At 39.6% G+C, this 11,499-nt stretch overlaps 1 pseudogene; it reads right to left on the bottom strand.

The window, feature by feature from the left end:
• Window positions 1-9,478: 9,478 nt before the first annotated feature.
• On the bottom strand, window positions 9,479-10,744 carry LOC115900739 (annotated as a pseudogene).
• Between the last annotated feature and the right edge of the window lie 755 nt (window positions 10,745-11,499).

The following is an 11,499-nucleotide window of genomic DNA, read 5'->3' as shown; positions in this document are numbered from 1 at the left end:
GGGTTCTCCAAGAAAAAGAAATAAATGAAATCAGAATTCTAATTAAATAAAATATACCTTAATACACTAATCGTGGAATTACATCTAAAAATCATATTGTGTACACTACTAAATTTCATAAAAATTATCTTATAATCCATGACCAACTCCATAATGTATAACTTCATAGCTACAAAACAATATATATATGAAATATATATATATATATGAAAAAGAAAATTATGGGTCTTGCATTGAGTACCAGGCAAATAAAAACAAATAAATTACATGGGGGGATTCTGAACCATAAGATACAAGATTTTACAGTAATGAATTCAATACAAACCAGAGAGTATAGATTTGCTTTCCAGATTTTTAAAGTTTTTTGTTTTCTAGTAAGTTAGTCACCTTATTACAATAATTTGTTTTGTTCTAATAATTTTTTTTCTGAAAATAGGTACAAAATCATAATTACACAAACACACTTACTTCATAATTTTCTTATACCTAAGGTATAGCTTTAGAATAATATGTATGTATGTTTAACCCTATGTAAATCAAAACTAAAAGTCTGTATAGGGCTATCCCCTTTGGATCCCCTCCCTTTGTATGGGAGCTCTGTTTTCACTTTATTAAATCTTGCAACTGCACACTCTTCTGGTCCGTGTTTGTTATAGCTCGAGCTGAGCTTTTGCTCACCGTCTACCACTGCTGTTGCCACTGTCACAGACCTCCCACTGACTTCCACCCCTCCAGATCTGGCAGGGTGTCCGCTGTGCTCCTGATCCAGCAAGCCGCCCACTGCCACTCCCAATCAGGCTAAAGGCTTGCCATTGTTCCTGTATGGCCAAGTGCCCGGGTTTGTCCTAATCGAGCTGAACTCTAGTCACTGGGTTCCACGGTTCTCTTGCATGGCCCACGGCTTCTAATAGAGCTATAACACTCACTCCATGGCCCAAGATTCCATTCTTTGGAATCCATGAGGCCAAGAACCCCAGCTCAGAGAACAAGAGGCTTGCTGCCATCTTAGAAGCAGCCCGCCACCATCTTGGGAGCTCTATGAGCAAAGACCCCCCCAGTAACATTTTGGCAACCACAAAGGGACCTCCAAAGCGGTGAGTAATGTTGGACCACTTTTGCTTGCTATTCTGTCCTATCCTTCCTTAGAATTGAAGGAAAATACCGGGCACCCATCGGCTGGTTAAAAATGATTAGTGCGGCCACTGGACTTAAGACTCAGGTGTGAGGCTGTCTGGGAAAGGGCTTTCCAACAACCCCCAACCCTTCTGGGTTGGGAGCATTGGTCTGCCTGGAGCCAGCTTCCGCTTTCAATTTTCCTGGGGAAACCAAGGGCCTGACTGGAGGCAGAAAGCTGTGGTCCCAAACTCCCAGCATTAGCTGGTTGATATAATGGTGCAGCCAGAAGTCTCTACTCAACAGTCGCCCATGCGTGCACCCCTACCTTTCCTTCTGACCCATACCTCCTGGGTCCCGACTACGACTTTCTTGAAAGTGTAGTCCCAAAATTCTCCTTATCTCTGAATCTACTTCCTCCGATCCCTGCCTCCTAGGTACTAATGGTTCAGACTTTCATTTACTCTAGCAAGCTGTATCTCCAAAGGGATCTAAGGAAGTTCTAGCTGCATCCTTAGGCCCCTAGGCTATGACCCAAAAGTCTTTTCCCTGGTGTCCTTCGCAATTTAGGCATACAGCTCTTGGCATGGGCAGTTAAGTAGGAACTGTTCCCCACCATCCTTGCCAGGGCCCCAAGTTTGTAAAGAGCTAGGAGATAAGGAGAGAAAGAGAGAGAGATAGAGGGGAAAGAGAGAGAGAAACAATGAGGGAGTCAAGGAGAGAAAGAAAGAGAAAGATAGAAGTAGTAAAGAAAATGTGTGCCCTATTGCTTTAAAAGTCAGGGTAAATTTAAAACCTATAATTGATTATTGAAGGTCTTCTCCATGACCCTATAATACTCCAATAACACTTGGTTGTCAGTGTAAACAAGGGTGTAGCCCAAAAGCACTGAGGCCACTGGCAACCCATAGCCTTCCTATCAAAAATCCTTAACCCAGTAACCCATGGATAAGACAAATGCATTCAGTCAGTAGCAGCAAATGCTTTGCTAAAAGTAGAAAAATAACTTTAGAGAAAACCTCATTGTGAGCACTTCACCAGTTCAGAGCTATCCTAAGTCAAAAACAACAACAACAACAACATAACAACAAAACAAAAAAGCCCGCAAAAAGTAGCTTGCTAACTCAAATCTTAAAGTATGAAGCTATTTTGTTAGAAAACGATGATTTAACGTTGACCACTGAAAATTCCCTTAAACCAGCAGATTTCCTAACAGGGTATTTAAATCTTAATTACCATAAAAAGGTCTGACCAGACCTAGAACTCCCTTCCAGACAGGACCATAGCTGGTTCCTCCCAGGTGAATGAGAAAAGAGAGAGAGAGAGAGAGAGAAAAAAAAAAGCAACGGGTACTCAGTAATTGAGGTAAACTCTTGTAGAGGCAGAGTTAGGGAAATTGCCAAATTGGTCTGTCAAACATGCGAGCTGTTTGCTCTCAGCCAAGCCTTAAAGTGCTTACAGAATCAAAAAACTCTATCTCAGTCCTGACTCAAAAGGTTACCCACATCCTCTCTGAAATGAATTTGCATATGAACTGTTGTTTATGGGAATGCATCTTGATGGGGCAACTGGGTTGTTATGGAATACTCAGGAACCCAGCCTAGCTCTAGAACTCACCTCCGAGTGCAAAGGTATGTTGGGCACGCTGGTAAAGGACCACTAGAATCCAGCAGCCCAGACCCCTTTCTTTGTGGTCAAGAAAGGCAGGAAAACAGGTGCAGGACTGCTACATCAGTAAATGTAACTAATCCAATGAGCAGAAGTCCATGGGTGGTTACACACCCTGGAAAGGAATAAGCATTAAGACCATAGAGGACGCTGTAGGACTAACGCTCATCGGAAAATGACGAAGGGTGCCAGCGCCTTTATTTTTTTTTCAGATGGGAAATATTCCCTCCCAGGCAAAAACACCCCTAAGATGTATTCTGGAGAATTCGGCCCAGTCAGCGTGTATGTATCCTTTTCCCTGTCAGACTTGAAGCAAACTGAAATAGACCTAGGTAAATTCTCAGATAACCCTGATGGCTATATTGATGTTTTACAAGGGCTAGGACAATTCTTTGATCTGACATGGAGAGATAAAATGTTACTGCTAGATCAGACACTAACTCCAAATGAGAGAAGTGCCACCATAACTGCAGCCTGAGAGTTTGGTGATCTCTGGTATCTCAGTCAGGTCAATGATAGGATGACAACAGAGGAAAGAGAATGATTCCCCACAGGCCAGCAGGCAGTTCCCAGTGTAGTCCCTCATTGGGACGCAGAATCAGAACATGTAGATTGGTGCTGCAGACACTTGCTAACTTGCGTGCTAGAAAGACTAAGGAAAACTAGGAAGAAGCCTATGAATGATTCAATGATGTCCACTATAACACAGGGAAAGGAAGAAAATCCTACTGCTGTTCTGGAGAAACTAAGGGAGGCATTGAGGAAGCACACCTCTCTGTCACCTGACTCTATTAAAGGCCAACTAATCTTAAAAGGTAAGTTTATCACTTAGTCAGTTGCAGACATTAGAAAAAAACTTTGAAAATCTGCCTTAGGACCGGAGCAAAACTTAGAAACCCTATCGAACTTGGCAACCTCAGTTTTTTATAATAGAGATCAGGAGGAGCAGGCGGAATGGGACAAATGAGAATAAAAAAAAAAAAAAGGCCACCACTTTAGTCATGACCCTCAGGCAAGCGGACTTTGGAGGCTCTGGAACACAGAAAGGCTGGGCACATCGAATGCCTAATAGGGCTTGCTTCCAGTGCAGTTTACAAGGACACTTTAAAAAAGATTGTCCAAATAGAAATAAGCCACCCCCTCGTCCATGACCCTTATGTCAAAGGAATCACTGGAAGGCCCACTGCCCCAGGGGATGAAGGTCTTTTGAGTCAGAAGTCACTAACCAGATGATCCAGCAGCAGGACTGAGGGTGACCAGGGCAAGCACCAGCCCATGCCATCACCCTCACAGAGCCCCGTATGCTTTGAGGGTCAGGAGGTTAACTGTCTCCTGGACACTGGTGTGGCCTTTTCAATCTTACTCTCCTGTCCCGGACAACTGTCCTCCAGATCTGTCACTATTTGAGAGGTCCTAAGACAGCCAGTCACTAGATACTTCTCCCAGCCACTAAGTTGTGACTGGGGAACTTTACTCTTTTCACATGCTTTTCTAATTATGCCTGAAAGCCCCACTCCCTTTTTAGGGAGAGACATTCTAGAAAAAGCAGGGACCATTATACACCTGAACATAGGGGAAGAAACACCCGTTTGTTGTCCTCTGCTTGAGGAAGGAAATTAATCCTGAAGTCTGAGCAACAGAAGGACAATGTAGGCAACCAAAGGACGCCTGTCCTGTTCCAGTCATACTAAAGTATTCCACCTTCTTTCCCTACCAAAGGCAGTACCCCCTTAGACCCGAGGCCCAACAAGGACTCCAAAAGATCATTAAGGACCTAAAAGCCCAAGGCCTAGTAAAACCACACAATAGCCCCCGCAATCCTCCAATTTTAGGAGTACAGGAACCTAACATGACAGTGGAGGTTAGTGCAAGATCTCAGGATTATCAATGAGACCGTTGTCCCTCTATACCCAGCTGTACCTAACCCTTATACTCTACTCTGCTTTCCCAAATACCAGAGGAAGCAGAGTGTTTTACAATCCTGGACCTTAAGGATGTCTTTTCTGCATCCCTGTACATCCTGACTCTCAATTCTTGTTTTTTTTTTTTTTTTTTCCCAAGGGTTCAGGGATAGCCCCCATCTATTTGGCCAGGCATTAGCCCAAGATTCGAGCCAGTTCTCATAACTGGACACTCCTGCCCTTCGGTATGTGGATAATTTACTTCTAGCCACCCATTCAGAAACCTTGTGGCATCAAGCCACCCAAGTGCTTTTAAACTTCCTCACCACTTGTGGCTACAAGGATTCCAAATGAAAGGCTCAGCTCTGCTTACAGTAAGTTAAATACTTAGGGCTAAAATTATTCAAAGGCACTAGCACCTTCAGTGAGGAACGTATCCAGCCTATACTGGCTTATCCTCATCCCAAAACCCTAAAAGCAACTAAGAGGGTTCCTTGGCATAACAGGCTTCTGCTGAATATGGTTTCCCAGGTACAGCAAAATAGCCAGGCCAGTATATACACTAATTAAGGAAACTCAGAAAGCCAAAACCCATTTAGTAAGATGGACACCTGAAGCAAAAGAGGCTTTCCAGGCCCTAAAGAAGGCCCTAAACCAAGCCCCAGTGTTAAGCTTGCCAACAGGGCAAGGCTTCTCTTTATATGTCACAGAAAAAACAGGAATAGCTCTAGGAGTCCTTACACAGGTTCAAGGGACCAGCTTGCAACCCATGGCCTATCTGAGTAAGAAAATTGATGTAGTGGCAAAGGGTTGGCCTCATTGTTTACAGGTAGTGGCGGCAGTAGCTGTCTTAGTACCTGAAGCCATTAAAATAATACAGAGAACAGATCTTACTGTGTGGACATCACATGATGTAAACAGTATACTCACTGCTAAAGGAGACTTGTGGCTGTCAGACAACTGTTCATTTAAATATCAGGCTCTATTAATTGAAGGACTGAGGCTGCGACTGCGCACTTGTGCAATTCTTAACCCAGCCCACATTTCTTCCAGACAATGAAGAAAAGATAGAACATAACTGTCAACTGGTAATTGCTCAAACCTACACCACTCAAAGGGACCCTCTAGAGGTTCCCTTGACTGATCACTACTTCAACTTGTATACTGATGGAAGTTCCTTTGTAGAAAAAGGACTTTGAAAAGTGGGGTGTGCAGTGGTCAGTGATAATGGAATACTTGAAAGTAATCCTCTCACTCCAGGAACTAGCGTTCAGTTGGCAGAACTAATAGCCCTCACTCGGGCACTAGAATTAGGAAAAGGAAAAAGGATAAATATATATATAGACTCTAAGTATACTTACCTAGTCCTCCATGCCCACACAGCAATATAGAGAGAAAGGGAATTCCTAACTTCTGAGGGAACACCTATCAAACATCAGAAGCCATTAGGAGATTATTATTGGCTGTACAGAAACCTAAAGAGGTGGCAGTCTTACACTGCTGGGGTCATCAAAAAGGAAAGGAAAGGGAAATAGAGGGGAACCACCAAGCGGATATTGAAGCAGAAAGAGCCGCAAGGCAGGACCCTCCATTAGAAATGCTTATAGAAGGACCCCTAGTATGGGGGTAATCCCCTCCAGGAAACCAAGCCTTAGTACTCAGCAGGAGAAACAGAATGGGGAACCTCACAAGGACATAGTTTCCTCCCCCTCAGGATGCCTAGCCACCAAAGAAGGAAAAATAATTTTGCCTGCAGGTAACCAATGGAAATTAATTAAAACCCTTCACCAAACCTTTCATTTAGGCATTAATAGCACCTATCAGATGGCCAAATTATTATTTACTAGAGGAGGCCTTTTTAAAACCATCAAGCAGATAGTCAGGGCCTGTGAAGTCTGCCAAAGAAATAATCCCCTGCACTGCAGGCCATACATTTCAATCCCTGTATCTTTAACCTCCTTGTTAATTTTCTCTCTTCCAGAATCAAAGCTGTAAAGCTACAAATCATTCTTCAAATGGAGCCCTAGATGCAGTAAATGACTAAGATCTACCGTGAACCCCTGGACTGGCCTGCTAGCCCGTGCTCCAATGTTGATGACATCAAAGGCACTGCTCCTGAGGAAATCTCAATGGCACAACCCCTACTGCACCCCAATTCAGCAGGAAGCAGTTAGAGCAGTCGTCAGCCAACCTCCCCAACAGCACTTGGGTTTTCCCGTTGAGAGTGGGGACAGAGAGACAGGATTAACTGGATTTCCTAGGCCGACTAAGAATCCCTAAGCCTAGCTGGGAAGGTGACCACATCCACCTTTAAACACGGGGCTTGCAACTTAGCTAACACCCGACGAACAGATAGTAAAGAGAACTCACTAAAATGCTAATTAGGCAAAAATGGGAGGTAAAGAAATAGCCAATCATCTTGCCTGAGAGCATAAGGGGAGGGACAATGATCAGGATATAAACCCAGGCATTCGAGCCGGCACTGGCTACCCCCTTTGGGTCCCCTTGCTTTGTACGGGAGCTCTGTTTTCACTCTATTAAATTTTGCAACTGCAAAAATAAAGTAAATTTTTTAAAAAGTCTGTAGGTATATGTTTCCAGGCATAGTGGCCACAGGTTCAAAGAAAAATAGATAACAAATTTAAAAAAATATTGACTGAGGACCCAGATATGTATGGATTTTATTTACATTCCTATATGATTTTTATTATGATCACAAAAATGATCCTATAATAAATAACAATTGAGTTGTACATTTCAAAATAACTAAAAGTGTAGATTTGGATTGCTTGTAATTCAAGGAATAAATGTTGAAGGTGATGAATCCCTCATTTACCTACCCTGATGTGATTATTACATATTTTATGCTGGTATCAAAATATGCTATACATGGCAGAAATATATATACATACTATGTACCCACAAAAGTTGATTTGAGGACCACATTCAGTGAGATTTGAGGACCAGTTAAAAGCTTTGCCATATTATTCACATTTGCGGAGTTTATCTTCTTTAGGAATTCTCTCATTTTAAGTAACAGCTAAGCAATGGTTAGAAGCTTTGCCACCTTTATTACATTTGTAGGGTTTTCCTCCAGTATCAATTATTTTATGTGTATTTAAGGTGTGAGGACTAAAGGCTTTGTCACATGCTTTACATTTGTAGGGTTTCTCTCCAGTATGATTTGTTTTCTGTTTATTAAGGCTTGAGGACTGGTTAAAAGCTTTGCCACAATCTTCACATATGAAGGGTATGTCTCTAGTATAAATTATCTTATGTGTATTAAAAGTTAAGAAAAATAAGTTTAAATCTGTCAAGGCAAAAAAAAAAAAAAGAAAAAGAAGTTTAAATAAGATTAAAAGTATAAAAATTAACCTACAAGAACAATATTCTTGAACTTATTTGCACGTTAAAGCCACTGAAAAAAGAGATTACTAGAGATGTTGTTCCGCTGTTACCAAATAGTAAACTGTTGCCATCTCTTACCTATGCCCTTGAGTAAGGTGGGATAGGTTCAAGTGAGTGACATAACACATCACTGAATATACAGTAGACTTAACATGTCAAAATATGTTTAAAAAATTAAATTCACATATAATCTAAAAATTTATGAATGTACTGCATTACATAAAAGCACAATTAATATAATACATCACTAATTTAATTTTAATCTTAACTACAATTTTAAAATGTTTTTCTCTCACTATAATGCACAAAAATATATTCCTCAGAACACCTACCTCATACATCACTCAATATTGCAAGTTAACCACAAAAAGCCTCTCCACTTAGATTTTTATCATGCATTTTATATTTTAATATCCTTTCTCCTTTAAGAAAAAGGTCATAAGTAATGCCCACCTAATAAAAACGAATCTCATATCTCTGATGCAGCAACAATTGATAGCATGCTTTCACATTTAAATAAAGCAGGACTGAAGAGCATGAAGTAATTTGAGAGTTGAATTACATCCTTATTTGCTTTTCAAAGAGTCTGTAAATGTTTTCAATATTGCAAGGTTAATTTTTTTGATATTTGAAGTATACAAAAAAATACTTCAAATGTGATTATAATTCTCCAAAAAATCATCTCCTTTTTAAAGTTATATGCAAGTAGCTTACCTAAATTTTAGATTGAAATTATTTTTTATACTCAACCCTCTGATTTAGTGTAATGTCTGAAGTGCCAGTGCCTTAACATTTCTACTGTGAATTCTCTGACATTTACATAGAGTTAATTTTGGATTGAATATTTTTCATATTTACTGCATCTACAAAAAAAAATCTTAGTATACTGTTTTCTAAGCTGTAGTTTATCAACTTCTTTTCCAAATTTATTGCATCTGTAAGTTTTTTTTCCATTATAAATTCCCCGATAATGAACAAAGTTTGAGCAACTTTAAGGTTTTTCTCTAGTACAAAATATGCACAACAAGATCTGTGGTACAAATAGAGTATACAACGGTCTTTATATTCGTAATGTTTGTCACCAAAAGAAATACTCTTCACCATTCTAAGGCTTATATTTTCTAAAAGATATTCTGACAGTAATTGCATTTTTAATGTTTGTATTAAGTACAAACTCTGTGATGTTAAGATGTGAGCAGATATTAATGCCTTTTCCACATTCTTTATAGGTGTACTTTTTTTTTTTTCAAGTACAAATGCTTTCCTACATGATAGGTGTGAGTATTCGTTAAATATTTTGCCACATTCTTCATAGAGTTGTCTCCAGGATAAATTATCTTACAATCAAGTGTGACAACCATTTAAAGGCTTTGTGACATTACTCATATCTAGGATTTCTTGACACTATGGTTTCTTTTATGTTTAGAAAAGTTTAAGGTGTTCTCAAGAGCACTGTCATGTCTTTTGGGTTTGTAGAGTTTCTCTCCAGTATGATTTCATAACTTATTAAAAACTTTGCCACATTCAGCCAGGTGCTTGTAATCCCAGCACTTTGGGGCACTTTGGGAGGCCAAGGCAGGTGGATCACTTGAGGTCAGAAGTTCAAAACCAGCCTGGTCAACATGGTGAAATCCCATCTCTACTGAAAACACAAAAATTACCTGGGCGTGGTGGCAGGCGCCTGTCATCCCAGCTGCTTGGGAGGTTGAGGCAGGAGAATTGCTTGAGCCCAGGAGGCAGAGGTTGCAATGAGCCAAGACTGCCCCACTGCACTCCAGATTGGGTGGCAGAGTGTGACTCCATTTCAAAAAAAAAAAAAAACAAAAAACAACTTTGCCTCATTCTTCATACTTGTGGAATTTCACTGCAGCATAAATTATGGTATGTGCAATAAGGGTTGAATGTTTTCAAAGCTTTTATCACATTCTTCGTATTTATAAAATTTATCTTCTGTATGAGTTCTCTTAATGTTTAGTACGAGTTGAAGGTCAGTTGAAGACTTTGTTACATTCTTCACATTTGTAGGATTTCTCTTCAGTATGAATTACCTTAGTGTGTGGTAAGATGTGAGAAATGGTTACAGTCTTTGCATGTTCTTCATATTTGTAAGGCTAGTTTCCATTATGAATTGTCTTATGTTCAGTAAGGTTTGGGGACCAGTTAAAAGCTTTGCAACAGTCTTCACATTTGCAGGTTGTATAAATTGTGTATTAAGTATTGAAGAATGGTTATGGCATTATTCACATTTGTAGGGTTTCTCTCCCATTGAATTATCTTGTTTAGCAAGAGTTGAGGACTGGCTAAAAGCGTTGCCACCTTCTTCATATTTGTAGGGTTTTTCTCCAGTATGAATTTTCTTATGTCTAGTAAAGTTTGAGAATTGATTAAAAGCATTGCCGCATTCTTCACATTTACAGTTTGTCTTCAGTATAAATTATCTTATGTTGAGTAAGGTCTGAGAACCAGTTAAAAGCTTTGCTGCAGTAGTTATATTTGTAGGGTTTCTCTTCAGTATGAATTACCTTATGTTCAGTAAGGTTTGAGGACCAGTTAAAAGCTTTGCCACACTCTTCATATTTGGAGGGTTTCTCTCCAATTTGTCTTATATTCAGTAAGATTTGAGAACCTGTTAGAAGCTTTGCCACATTCTTCATATTTGTAAAGTATCTCTCCAGTATGAATTATCTTATGTTCAGTATGTTTTGAGAAGTACTTAAAAGTTTTGCCAAGTTCTTTGCATTTGTAGCATTCCTCTCCAGTATAAATAATTTTATGTTGAGTAAAGTTAGAGGACTGGTTAAAAGCTTTGCCTGTTCTTCACATTTGCAGTGTTTGTCTCTAGTATGAATTATTTTATGTTCAGTAAGATTTGAGGACTGATTAAAAGCTTTGCCACATTCCTCACATTTGAAGGGTTTCTCTTCAGTATGAATTATCTTACATTCAGTGAGATTTGGGGACCAGTTAAAAGCTTTGCCATATTATTCACATTTGCGGAATTTGTCTTCTTTAGGAATTCTCTCATTTTAAGTAACAGCTAAGCAATGGTTAGAAGCTTTGCCACCTTTATTACATTTGTAGGGTTTTCCTCCAGTATCAATTATTTTATGTGTATTTAAGGTGTGAGGACTAAAGGCTTTGTCACATGCTTTACATTTGTAGGGTTTCTCTCCAGTATGATTTGTTTTCTGTTTATTAAGGCTTGAGGACTGGTTAAAAGCTTTGCCACAATCTTCACATATGAAGGGTCTGTCTCTAGTATAAATTATCTTATGTGTATTAAGGTTTGTAAAATGGTTGAGAGCTTTGACACATTCTTCACACTTTTAGGGTTTCTCCCCAGTATGAATTATATTATGTATAGTAAGGGTTGAAGGATGGTTAAAATCTTTGCCACATTCTTCACATT

This window comes from Rhinopithecus roxellana, chromosome 12 (genome assembly GCF_007565055.1).
Source record: "Rhinopithecus roxellana isolate Shanxi Qingling chromosome 12, ASM756505v1, whole genome shotgun sequence".
NCBI lineage: Eukaryota > Metazoa > Chordata > Mammalia > Primates > Cercopithecidae > Rhinopithecus > Rhinopithecus roxellana.
Note: the sequence above shows the minus strand (reverse complement) of the source record. Positions and strands in the feature narration are given on the sequence as shown.